Source organism: Martes martes (genome assembly GCF_963455335.1).
Source record: "Martes martes genome assembly, chromosome: 6".
NCBI classification, from domain to species: Eukaryota; Metazoa; Chordata; class Mammalia; order Carnivora; family Mustelidae; genus Martes; species Martes martes.
In genome coordinates, this window is record NC_137893.1 from 145,450,561 (window position 1) to 145,462,307 (window position 11,747).

The window sequence follows — 11,747 nt, forward strand, 5'->3', positions numbered from 1 at the left end:
GAGAAGACAAAATGTTATCGTCACTTTGGAAAACTTCTTGGCAGTTTCTTAAATTGCAAAAGGTATTTCTTAAAATGCAAAAGGTATTACCATATGATCCCATACTCCGGTACTGAGCACTCATCCCAGTGAAATGAAAACTGACGTTTACACAAAGACCTCTGTGTTCACAGCAGGGTTTTGGTGGTTTATTTTTGTTTACTCCGTAACAGTCGGAAAAGCTAGAATGTCCTTTAAAAGGTGAATGTTAAACAGCTGTTATTTATCCCTACCACGGAACACTATCAAGCAATAAAAAGGAAGAGCTACCGACACACGCAAGGACCCGAATGCACCTCTGTGGCATTTTGCGGAGTAAAAATAGGGTAGGATTTCATTTACAGGACATTTCAAAACAGAATTATTGATTGTATATTAATGCTCCCTTCCAGCTGGTGTCCTTGGTGGACATCACACAGGAAATAGCCATCTGATGAAAACTTCAAGGTCTGAAGAGAGCCTCTGCTTCCTGAGACGGCCCAACACTCCCCCAGGACAGCAGAAGCCTGACTCCCCCATCGCCCAGGTTCCCCAGGAGAAACAACGCCCACGACCATCGCTGAACTTGAGGGCCAAGCTGCTTTACCATCTCACCCAACAAACAAAACTCCTGTTTACGCTCCTCACATTCTCACTGCCTTCCCTAGAGACTCAGGAAAACCCCTTAGACGATCAACCACAGGTACACACTCGGCCTCTAACAAAGACTGATGACTTTCAGGGACTTGGAGTAAGGGGTTCCTTTATATTCCGTGTATTGAAATGAGTTTGACATAGCCACGTCTGATTGGACGAACGGTAATAACAGACTGTAGGTCAAAGCCCCGTTCGACTCTCTGGTTGGACAGTTGCCTAGGTGACCTCAGCCAAACAGAACATGCCCCAGTGCAGTGGCCGGAGGACCCTTCCCTTTAGTCATGCCTGAAGTGCTTTTATTTCTGTTCCCTGTTTTTGAAGGTGGGAAGAAGCAAGTAGGCCAGGCTGAGAGCAGGTGCACGCTGTTTCCTCCGGGGCTGGCAAGCGGCGAGCCCGTGGGGAGGAAGGTGGACTCATGAGCTGGCCGACCTGGCAGCTGCCAGCCCGGCGCTGGGCAGGGCGGGCAGTCAGTCCGTCATCCAGGAACACCAAGGGCCACCACCACAGAGGCAAGTGCGACCCAAGTCTTCAGTTAGTAAAAGCCCAGCGAGTAACGTGCACTCCTGGGAAAGGACACAACAGCAAACCAAACATCAAAGGCTCTTTTTCAAAGGTGTGACCCAATTTCAGAGAGTGAGCTGTGGCCAGATTCCCAAGAACCATATATATTTCCATAAATCAACCCATTTAATTATGTTTTCTTGATAAGTTTCCTGTAAGTTACTCTGCGAGAACGGGTTTTACTTGAAACTTCGATTGTCATTAGATTTTTAAATCCTGTTCTAACCTTTCCCACTTAAAAAAAAAAAAAAAGCTCTAGGTGCCCACTAAATTGATTTCAAGGCAGGGTAGGGCACTGACTTGAAAAACTCTGGGACAGTCAGTGCCAAAAGAGAAGTGCCCATCCCCCAACCTTACAGCCAGTAGAACTACTGTCCTGGGTCCTGGGTCACAGTTACTTCAAAGGTGGGAACACAGCCTGAGCTGATCTAATGAAAGAACTTCCTGAGATTTTCAGCTCTGCCCCTTGAACACACTTTTTCTTTCTTTTACGAAGTTGTGAATAAGGCTCTGGAGCTGCTGAGGAAGGTCTCCTGGCTCTCAGAAAAGATTGAAAAGTGAAATGAAAGGGAACAAGAAAAATGGGTTTGGGATGTCTGGGGTGAGGAAGAAAGAGAGCAGCCTTGACACCCAATCTCAGGCACTGTGTTCCAAAGGCCCTTAAATTTTGAGCTGCCCCAGGCTACTTAGCACTAAATCTCCCCTTTGCTTTTGGCCCTTCTTTTAAAAAATACTACTCAGTTTGACTTCTGTCACTTGCAAGAGACTGTATCTGACAAATCAAAGCCAAAAGTAACTCTGCCCATGGGAAGTTCCACCCCCCATGTGCTAGCATAACAGAAAATTAGTGCATCTGCCCTTAATTCTGTCCCTCCTCTTTTGTAGCAATAATACTGATGTCTTTGCTCTTCACCCTTACGTTTCATTCAAAGAGAGGTGAAAATCAGAGTGGGAGAGAGAGAAATCTGGGACATTGAGCCCAATCAAAACTTGAAAGTAAATGGCTGAAGCAGAAAGTACTCACACAGAGTCTCAGAATATGCCTGACTTTCCTACACTGGGTGTTAAGAAAAAAAAAATGACTCTTGCTTTGATCTCCAAGCTAAGATTAGAAGAATGCTGAGGTAGTTGGATGAAGAGGAAGGAAAATATGGAAAATTTAAGGGAAACTTTTCTTTTCTAATAGGTGGCATTATGGCTAAAAAAACCCCATGAATGTACCTTAATTTTAAAAATATTTCTAAAAAATTCTAGCCATTATCTGAGCCTCCAGCGAGTTGCAATCACTGATCACAGATCACCATAATGAATATAACAATAAAGAAAATGTTTGAAATATTGCAAAAATTACCAAAATGGAGATACAAAGTGAGCAAATGCTAATAGAAAAATGGCACCAATAGACATGCTCCACACAGGGTTGCCACACACCTTAAATTTGTAAAAAACAAAACAAAACAAAACGAACCACAGTATCTGTGAAGTAGAATAAAGTGAAGAAGAATAAAATGATGTATGTCTAAACGATGAAACTGAGTAAAGGAAACCTCATTTAAAAATGGAGTCAGGACGCCAGAAGTGGGAACTCCGATGTTTTATTTCTTCTGCTCCACTGCATTCCCAACAGGAAGAAGCATACTTTACCACTGGAATAGGAGGAAGGAAGACTTTCTCCTTGCCCAGCAACAAGCTCAGCCAATAAGAAAATACCACAATTCAGCCAGTGAGAAGCTTTCACCACCCTGAACTCTCACTTTCCTCCAATGGGCTTTCTTTCCTTTAAAGTAACCCCTTCCAACCTCCTCCTTTTCTCTACCCAGTAATGTTCCTCTCCTTTGATCTCCGGACTTGCCTGTGGTTTGCCATAGCTTGTGTGTCCCAAATTGCAATTCCTCTGCTATTCCCAAATAAACCCATTTTTTTCCAGTAAAATAACTGGCTGTTTTACTTTTAAGGTTGACAAAACCATACATTTGAGAGTGGCCTCTAAGTGAAACACACAATGGAAGAATAAGGAGAGGCAAAAGAATACTTTTAAGACTCACTTTTTCTTTGGCTTCAAATCCCAACATGATTCCTGAGAGGAGAGAGGCCAGATCATGGGAAGAACTTCTTTTCCCTGCATTAGAGAAAACAGAGAGGAAATAAAATCTGCTTATTATTCCTGTTATAGACTTTTCTAAGTTGAAGGATTTTCTCCAGGCTCCAAATCCTTGTATCTCAGATCTATGGGATAACAATCATTTAAGTAGCAAAAACAGATAATATGGCCTCTTTCCAGAAAGGACCGACTCAGGGCTCACAATACTCTGCTCTTGTGGCTGAAAAATCTTTAAAACCAAAATGCCTGGGCATCATGGAGGCATTTAACTGGTTTTTCTCCTTAGAGCTCCTTTTATTAGAGAAACTGTCTCTCCCATACCAATTCCAGCTAACAAATCCTCAGAGGCTTTCCAGAAACAGTGCCTTTGCACAAGAATGCTTTGGCAGAGCTGAAAGACATGCCTGGAAATAAATTCACATGTTTGACTTAAAGACAGGGGGGAGTACTCATGAGCACATTTTGCAGCCCTAAAAATAAGTACAATTAATGTAATCAACCTGGTAAACTCAAGTGTTTATCACATCTGCAAATAATAAATTCAACAAAAAGATGCATCAAGTCTTATCAAAGGAACTGTGTGAATCACAGCATTATAAACAAGGAAGACAGTTAATCACAGCATGTATTCTGGAAACTTAGCTGTTTTGAGAACACTTTGGTTTCTGATGATCTTTAAGTAGCTCATCTGCAGCTGGAGGTCTTGAGAACTGCCTCCTGGGGTTCCTCCCAGAACACAAGGATGATTCAATACTGGTACATCCATAAAGATGATTCACTGACTTAGTGAATCAATACTGCTACAGCACTAAATTCCTAACAATGGTTACTAAAAAATACATTTGACAGTGCTTGCTCTAGGTACTTTAAAGTTAAAAACCCTTAATAAACTGTGGATAATGGGATAAATTCTAAAAATTATTGAACGGACTAAAAAAACCCAAGTGTCATATATTCAATAGTGAAATAAGTCTCATTGTCGTCAGTGAACCTGCAAAAAACAGTCCTTGTCAGCACCATATGTCCCGTTGTAGAATATTAGACACAATTATTAAGTAAAGCATGTAATCTGGTCAACTCTAAGACAATATCACACTTTCCCATGACCTACTTGTATACCTAGTGTGGTAGCCAGCTTCCAAGATGGCGGCGCTCCTTTGGCGATCAGGTCATAATAGATAAAGTAGCTTCTTCCAGTCAGAAAGTGTCAGAACATAGCAACTGTCTGATTCCCAGCAATATACTGACAATATGAAGAGATACTTCCATTTATTGCAACTTTTATAAATTCAGAGTACTCTATAAAAACAATCTTTGATTTGGAAGGACAAGGGCCTCCCAAAGCAGTTCACTGAGACTATCACCAAGAGAGGAACTCCTGATGCCTGTGGCACAGAGGATGCAGGTAGGAAATGGGCCCACCCAACAGGGTCTTGAGCAGCACTGCCATCCTTTTTGGTTAGGGCATTTGTGGAGCTACCCTAGGGTAACAGAGCAAAGTACTGTACCAAAGTACTTTTGGAATCATGACAACAAAACAATGGTTGAGAAGGAAAAATAAATACGTAGCTAATAGTGGCTATATGGGGAACCTTATTTTAGGGCTTTTCTTTCAGTGATGTAAGGAGCTGGGCTTACAGGGTGATGGGATTAGCAGCAATAGAAGGAGGTGCATCAACTTTCGGCCTTCAGCTCAACTGGCTCATGGCAGAGTACCCCACAAGGTGGTACATGGCAGTCTGTTGCTGGGAATCAGTCAGTTGCTATATTCTGACACTCTCTGACTAAAAAACTTACCTATTACAACCTGGTTGTCAAAGGCGGGCCACCATCTCAGAAGCTGGCTACCACACTACCACACTAGAAGCTGGCTACATGACAAGTACCACCTTACCTCCAAGGCTGTATAATTTCTCCAAGTATCTTCTGGTCAGGAGTAACCTTGCAAGAAACTTAGTATATATTAACGTGGGTAAATGTATAATAGGGAACTTACAATACCTAACCAAAATATTTCCTTTCAATTTATCACCAGCAGTATTGAGAATCTAGAGGTGGTCCTTATTCCTGTTTTATTAATTACTCTTCTCCATAAAAATTAATTTTGCTCTGGCATGTGGCTCTGGAGACAGTGGTCAAATGAATCATATGACTGTTTGGCTCTGGGTAAATATTAGAATGTAACAACTCTGTCTTGTAATTTTGATATACTGGTCATCAACTTTCAAGTTTGAGAAAGAACCTTATACTTAAATGGTCTTAGATTTATGTACATAAAATGTACTTCCTACTGAAAAAAAAAAGTAAAAGATTAGTGATTTGAAGAGAAGGCAAAGCACAGAAAAAGCAAAACCTTACAAGTGGTTAAGAAGTATCATGAAACCACAGGGGACAGTACTGTGATTATAGTTAATCACACTTGGTCCTAAGGCTACAGTGAATATAGAATCACCTAATATATGCCACATTGCTGATATTTTTCCTTAATGAGATTTTAATTTTTGCTCTGTCAAAAAGAATCCATTTTATTAAAAATCTGAAATTGTTTTTACTTAAAGGTATATGTAGTTTCTCTGACATAATCTCATTTGAGAGGGAAGTGACTAGGGAGCAGAGCAGGGGTAGGACTGATATGTAAGACCAGCAGCTACAAAGACTTCTCAATTTATCTTTTAGAACTAACATTTGGGAAGTCTCCATACTGTTTTCCAGAGTGGCTGCATCAGTCTGCATTCCCACCAACAGTTCAAGAGTCAAAAATAGAACTACCCTACCATCTTGCAATTGCACTATGAGGTATTTACCCAAGGGATAAAAAAATACTAATTTGAGGGAATACATTCACCTTGATGCTTACAGCAGTGTTAGCTACAACAGCCAAATTATGGAAACAGCCCAAGTGTCAACCTACTGATGAATGGATAAAGAAGATGTGGTATGGACGTACAATGGAATATTCCTCATCCATAAAAAGAATAAAATCTTGTCATTTACAACGACATAGATGAAACTAGAGTATATAATGCTAAGTGAAATAAGTCAGTCAGACAAAGGCAAACACCATATGATTTCACTCACATGTGGAATTTTAGAAACAAAACATAATGAGCATAGGGGAAAAAAGAGAGGCAAACCAAGAAATAGACTCTTAACTCTAGAGAACAACTGATGGTTACCAGAGGGGAGGTAGCTGGAGGGATGGGTAAAGTAGATAATAGGGATGAAGGGGGGCACTTGTTGTGATGAGCACTGGGTGTTGTACGGAAGTGACAAGTCACTATATTGCACATCTGAAACTAATATTTTTTTAAAGATTTATTTGAGAGAGAAAGGGAGAGAATGGACATGAGCCAGGGGAGGGGCAGAGAAGGAGACTCCCTGGTGAGCAGGGAGCCTGATGTGGGACTCGATCCCAGGACCCCGGGATCATGACCTGAGCAGAAGACTGACACTTAACCGACTAGGCTACCCGGGCAACCCACCTGAAACTAATATTACATGTAGGCTAACTACTAACATTTGGTAGAAAGATTTTCATAAATTTTGGGGTTGCTTTACTTTAACAAATTGTTTCTAAAAGTGTTTTCTCATTTTTTTTTCAAGTGAATGTTATAGTTCCTCAGAATACCCTTCTTATTTTCAGAAGTCATTTTATATCTTAAGTTGCACACAAATAAATCATTTATTTCATTGCTTTCCAATACAATGTCCTGAAGCCCACTGTTCAATGAAGAGGGGCTGTATTTTTGAATATGAAGCACTTTAATATTGACTTGATAGTAACTAGTCTATTTTTTCCAGAAAACAAATTGGATATATATGTATAATGTATGAAATTTTACACGGAAATTCCAAATAGTAGACCACAAAAATTACATCTAACTCAAAAATGTCATGATCAAATATCCCCTTCCCAACCCTCTTGTTCACTTTTTTATTTTATTATTTATTGTTAAATTATAAAAGCATAAATTAAAATAACATAAATTTTAACATAGATTTTTGCTTCCAAATCAAATGTGACATTTGCACTAAAAAAACAAAAACCAAAAAACCAAGACCCAGAAAGTGTTAAATTCAAAATTTGGTGAAAGGTCATATGTGCCTACTTATTACTTATGTTACAGAAAAAAGCACTTAGTGAAACAAGACTAATAGTATTCGTAACATATGGGCCAAAGATATCTCAACCTTAAGTCCAAGATCGTGTTTGATGACAAAATATCATACTGTTTTCAGAAGAGATGAGATGCAAAATGAACTCTTTATATCATCACTATTTGATGACATTTTGTGATTTATTTAGAAATATTAGTCAAGGAATTTTCCAAGTAGTTTATTTATTGCTTGGCATACAAACACCTAAAAAAAAAAGAAAAAGACATAAAAACCAGAAATGACCATTTTAGCAAAGTGGCCAAAGACATTTCTGTGAGAAAAAAAATGCAAACAAACCCAAAGAACTTTTTTTTTAACCATGAGGCTATAAGATAGAACAATGTAATCCATATACCCAATAAATTATCACACACATCCAAAAGTTACAGAGATTTGGGGCATACATAACACAAATGTGTAGTAATGGGAAGAAAAGTCTACAGCTCTTTAAGAGGTTTAACCTAAGGGACACCTGTGTGGCTCAGTTGGTTAAGTATCTGCCTTCAACTCAGGTCCTGTTTATCCTGGGGTCCCGGGATGGAGCCCTGTATTGGGCTCCCGGCATAGCAGGAGCCTGCTTCTCCCTCTTCTGTAATCTCTCTCACTTTCGTTCCCACCCAAATAAATAATAAAATCTTTAAAAACAAAAAAAGAGGATTAACCTAGGATTAGAAGAAATGACATAATTTGATAGTTAAGAATGATCACATTTATGAAAGTCATTTCCTCCTTTGATTAAGCACATGTATTCTCTCTGACACATACATGTGTGTATGTTGGCCGAGGGGCTCCCCCTGCAAAGAGGCAGAAAAATTCTGGAAGATATGAAGAGAAAATGGAATCACAACAAAATTACACAAAAATATATTTCATTTGTATTTATGTAGAAAACATAATAATAGGGTCAAACCTAATGAAGAACATGCTTAAAACTGATCAATATTGATCAACATATTTTCTACATTAAAGATTTGATGTCAACTCTGGGAGAACATTAAATAATGAGCATGTAAGGCCAACCTGAGGAGAGAACAGAAGGCAAGCTGAGGACAAAGCAGAAGCTGACCCCCTGCAATTCCCCCCAGCCCCCACTCCTGGGTGGGACATATGTGATGTTCTTCCAGGAATCTCCCAACTATCTTAGTGGTAATACCTTGCTAGAGGGGGGAAAGAACCTTAACTTGACAATGGCAAGGCCTCCAGTATCTTGTAGGTCCTCTTTAGCATACGAAAGTTCTTTTGAAAACCTCCCTTTTCCTTACCTCCCCCAACCCCATAGTATATAGTCAGCCACCCCTCACAACCCTGGGGCAGCAGCGCTTTCTGGCCAGGGGTCCTGTCCCCGTGCTTCAATAAACCACCATTTTGCACCAAAGACAGCTCAAGAATTCTTTCTTGGCCGTTGTCTCCGGACTTCACCCCACTGAACCTCACCTATATTCCAAAACCCCATTAAACCTATGATCCAAAAGGTTCAATATCCGATAATAGGCAAAAGGACAAGTCAATGGTTGTATCAGTCCCTCCAGTCAGGAGAGAGAAACCACACAGTGAACTGAATGAGGAAAGTGTCACATGAAGAATTACTCTCTCAGGGCCCCGGAGAAAGGAGGGGGTGGCTAGTGAGAAGAAAGAACTCGAAGTACCAGAGGAAGGGCAGAGGGAAGGGCCCACTGCCACCCCTGGGGCTGGAGGAAAGACCTAGCACGGGGATCCAGACCTTACTAGTGAGGGCGCCTGTGGGGCTCACTGGGTTGCAGAGAAGCTTCAAGAACTTGGCACTTGCCGGAGTGGCTGAAAACGCAGGCCCTGGCGTATGAGGGAAAGCGCCCCCTCACCTCACCCCCCAACCCCCGGGTATGAGGGAAAGCTCCCCACCTGGAAGGTTCTGCTGGTGGCCTGAGAGAGCCACGTTCACGAGATGTGCAGCTCCACACCTCTCTGGAGAAGCTCAGGGTAGCCCTGGAGCACGGTTGGGAGAGAGTGGTGATTGGAAGGGGTAGTGCACAGCCACATCCAGCAAGCAAATGCTTCTCCTCTAGGGTGTCTCTCCGGTGCCCCCATCTGATGAGGCTTCGGTACCCAGCTGACAAAACCCTAGCATTTAATGAGGGCCAAGTCCACTGCCCAGAGCAGGCCAATGGAATTGCCTCTGAAAGTAGTAAAATCCATTACTGACACCAGGTACGTGGGCCCCTCTGAGGACAAGTGCAGGGAAAGGTCAGAGCACTCCGGACATCATCTCCAGGGGTCCCTCTTTCCAGTTCCCTCCGCTGCAGCTCCGAATAACCCAAGGAGCTGAGACCACAGTTCTACCCCACCTACCGATGACAAAGTGTTCTTGGTTATCGTCCTGTTACTTTTATAAAGCTGCTCAGAACTGAACATTATTCAACTAGCTTACTTCCAAAGCCACTCTACAGAGAAGAAATAGAAGCAACATTCTACACTTACCCCAGAGGAAACCATACTCTTTTCCCCTGGCCATCCCATATCACTAGCATTACGGAGTAATTACAAGCCAAATTCAAAAGATATAGTGCAGTAAGAGAGCCACAGAGTTGTGTCTTTCCAATTGAATTCACTAACTCAGTTGAGAATTGAGAGCCCATAACTCTCAATTTATTGTTTATCGACATAAAAACTAAGGTCCCTACAATAAAATGTCCTCTTCTTATTGCTGGTCACACCAAGCCGCAGCTACTCTGATGGGCAAACTAGAAAAAATACATCTGTTCACCTGCTCAGAGAAACAAATAGCTTTTCTCTCATGGCCTATACTCTAGATGGTAAAAACAAAACAAAAAAAACCAGATAAAATAACAGAATAAACAAGAAGCCCTCCCAATAAAATGAATAACTACAGGGTTCTACAGGCTTTAGTTTTAGATTCACATATATGCTATTTACATAAGTCCAAGAAGACTAAGGTCATAAAATGGACATAAAAGTGGCCTCAGGTTGGTAGTACTTAGCAGAAACAAAAACAAAAATCTCTCTGGAAGAATAATCCCTCAACCCTCGACAAGATTTCCTTGAGTAAAGTTTATTAACCGTGAGGCCACAATCTGGAATTACACAACACAGCCAGAAACACCACACTGTGAGCAAGGGCCAGGTGAACACAAACAAGATAGAACATCCTTTCCCAGAACTTCGGATAAGAGAACAGTGTAAGAAGTTTGACAAATTAAGAAAACAGCACGTACGAAAGCACAATAAGGACCTGGCAGATATGGGGAAAAGGCAGAAGGAATAAAACAAAACAAAACAAAAGAGTCACTGAAAATAAAACTCAGTAAAAAAGGCGACTTTTGTGCCCGATTAGACACTGCCCACACAGTTGAGCTATGAGCCATGAGGAAAGATATTCTTGGGGCACTGCTGTCCTCCGCATCACCTGCAGAAGCCCCATCAGGAACCATACACCAGTTCTTGAAATAGCTACCTACATGATTTCAGATTTCTTTGAACTAGCAACGACCAACGTGTGTTCCCTCTGTTTGCAGTTGCCTTTCTGTGTTCTAGCCTCACACACTGGGTGTGTGTTGAACAGAAGACAACTCGTTCATTCATGGCTTTTGGGAACAAGAGAAGCAACATCCTGTCCTGTGCTGTGCATTAATTTGGTCCTTTTTGTCCTAATTTTACTGAGAAGGCTTTGGAAGACGTTAAACCAGTAAATGGTGCATTTACATATTTACAGATTTATGTAAGTTACAATATATGTATTTATATTTTCAATATTCTGCCTGCCATGTGGAGATGAACCGAAAAAGAGAGGAGAAAGAGTGGGGCCAGGTAAGAGTATGTTTTATTCACCCCAGTGACAGGCGATTGTGTTAGGAGCGGAGGAAATGAAAAGCAATGGCATTTGGGGAAAGGTCTGAAGGCAGAGCTGACAGGACGTGCTGGTGGAGGGAACACTCGCCGAGGGAAAGAGCAGACTAACTGAGGAGGACTCCAAGGTTTGGGGCAAGATGCAGTCTTGCCCCAGGGATGAAGATGGAGGGGGTTGAGGCATTCTCCTTGTGGTCACGTGAAAACCGAGATACCCACTGGATACATCAGGAGAGATGACGGTGGCCGAAGGGCTGAAGTCCTGGCTCGGCAAGGGGTGTGAGGAAGGGCAGTTAGAGAAAGGAGACTGTGTGGGCTCACCTTGGGAGTGAGTTTGAATAGGGAAGAAACTCAAGGCCACAGTCCTGGGGACACCAACATGAGAGGTTCCAGAAAACATGAGGACCCACTT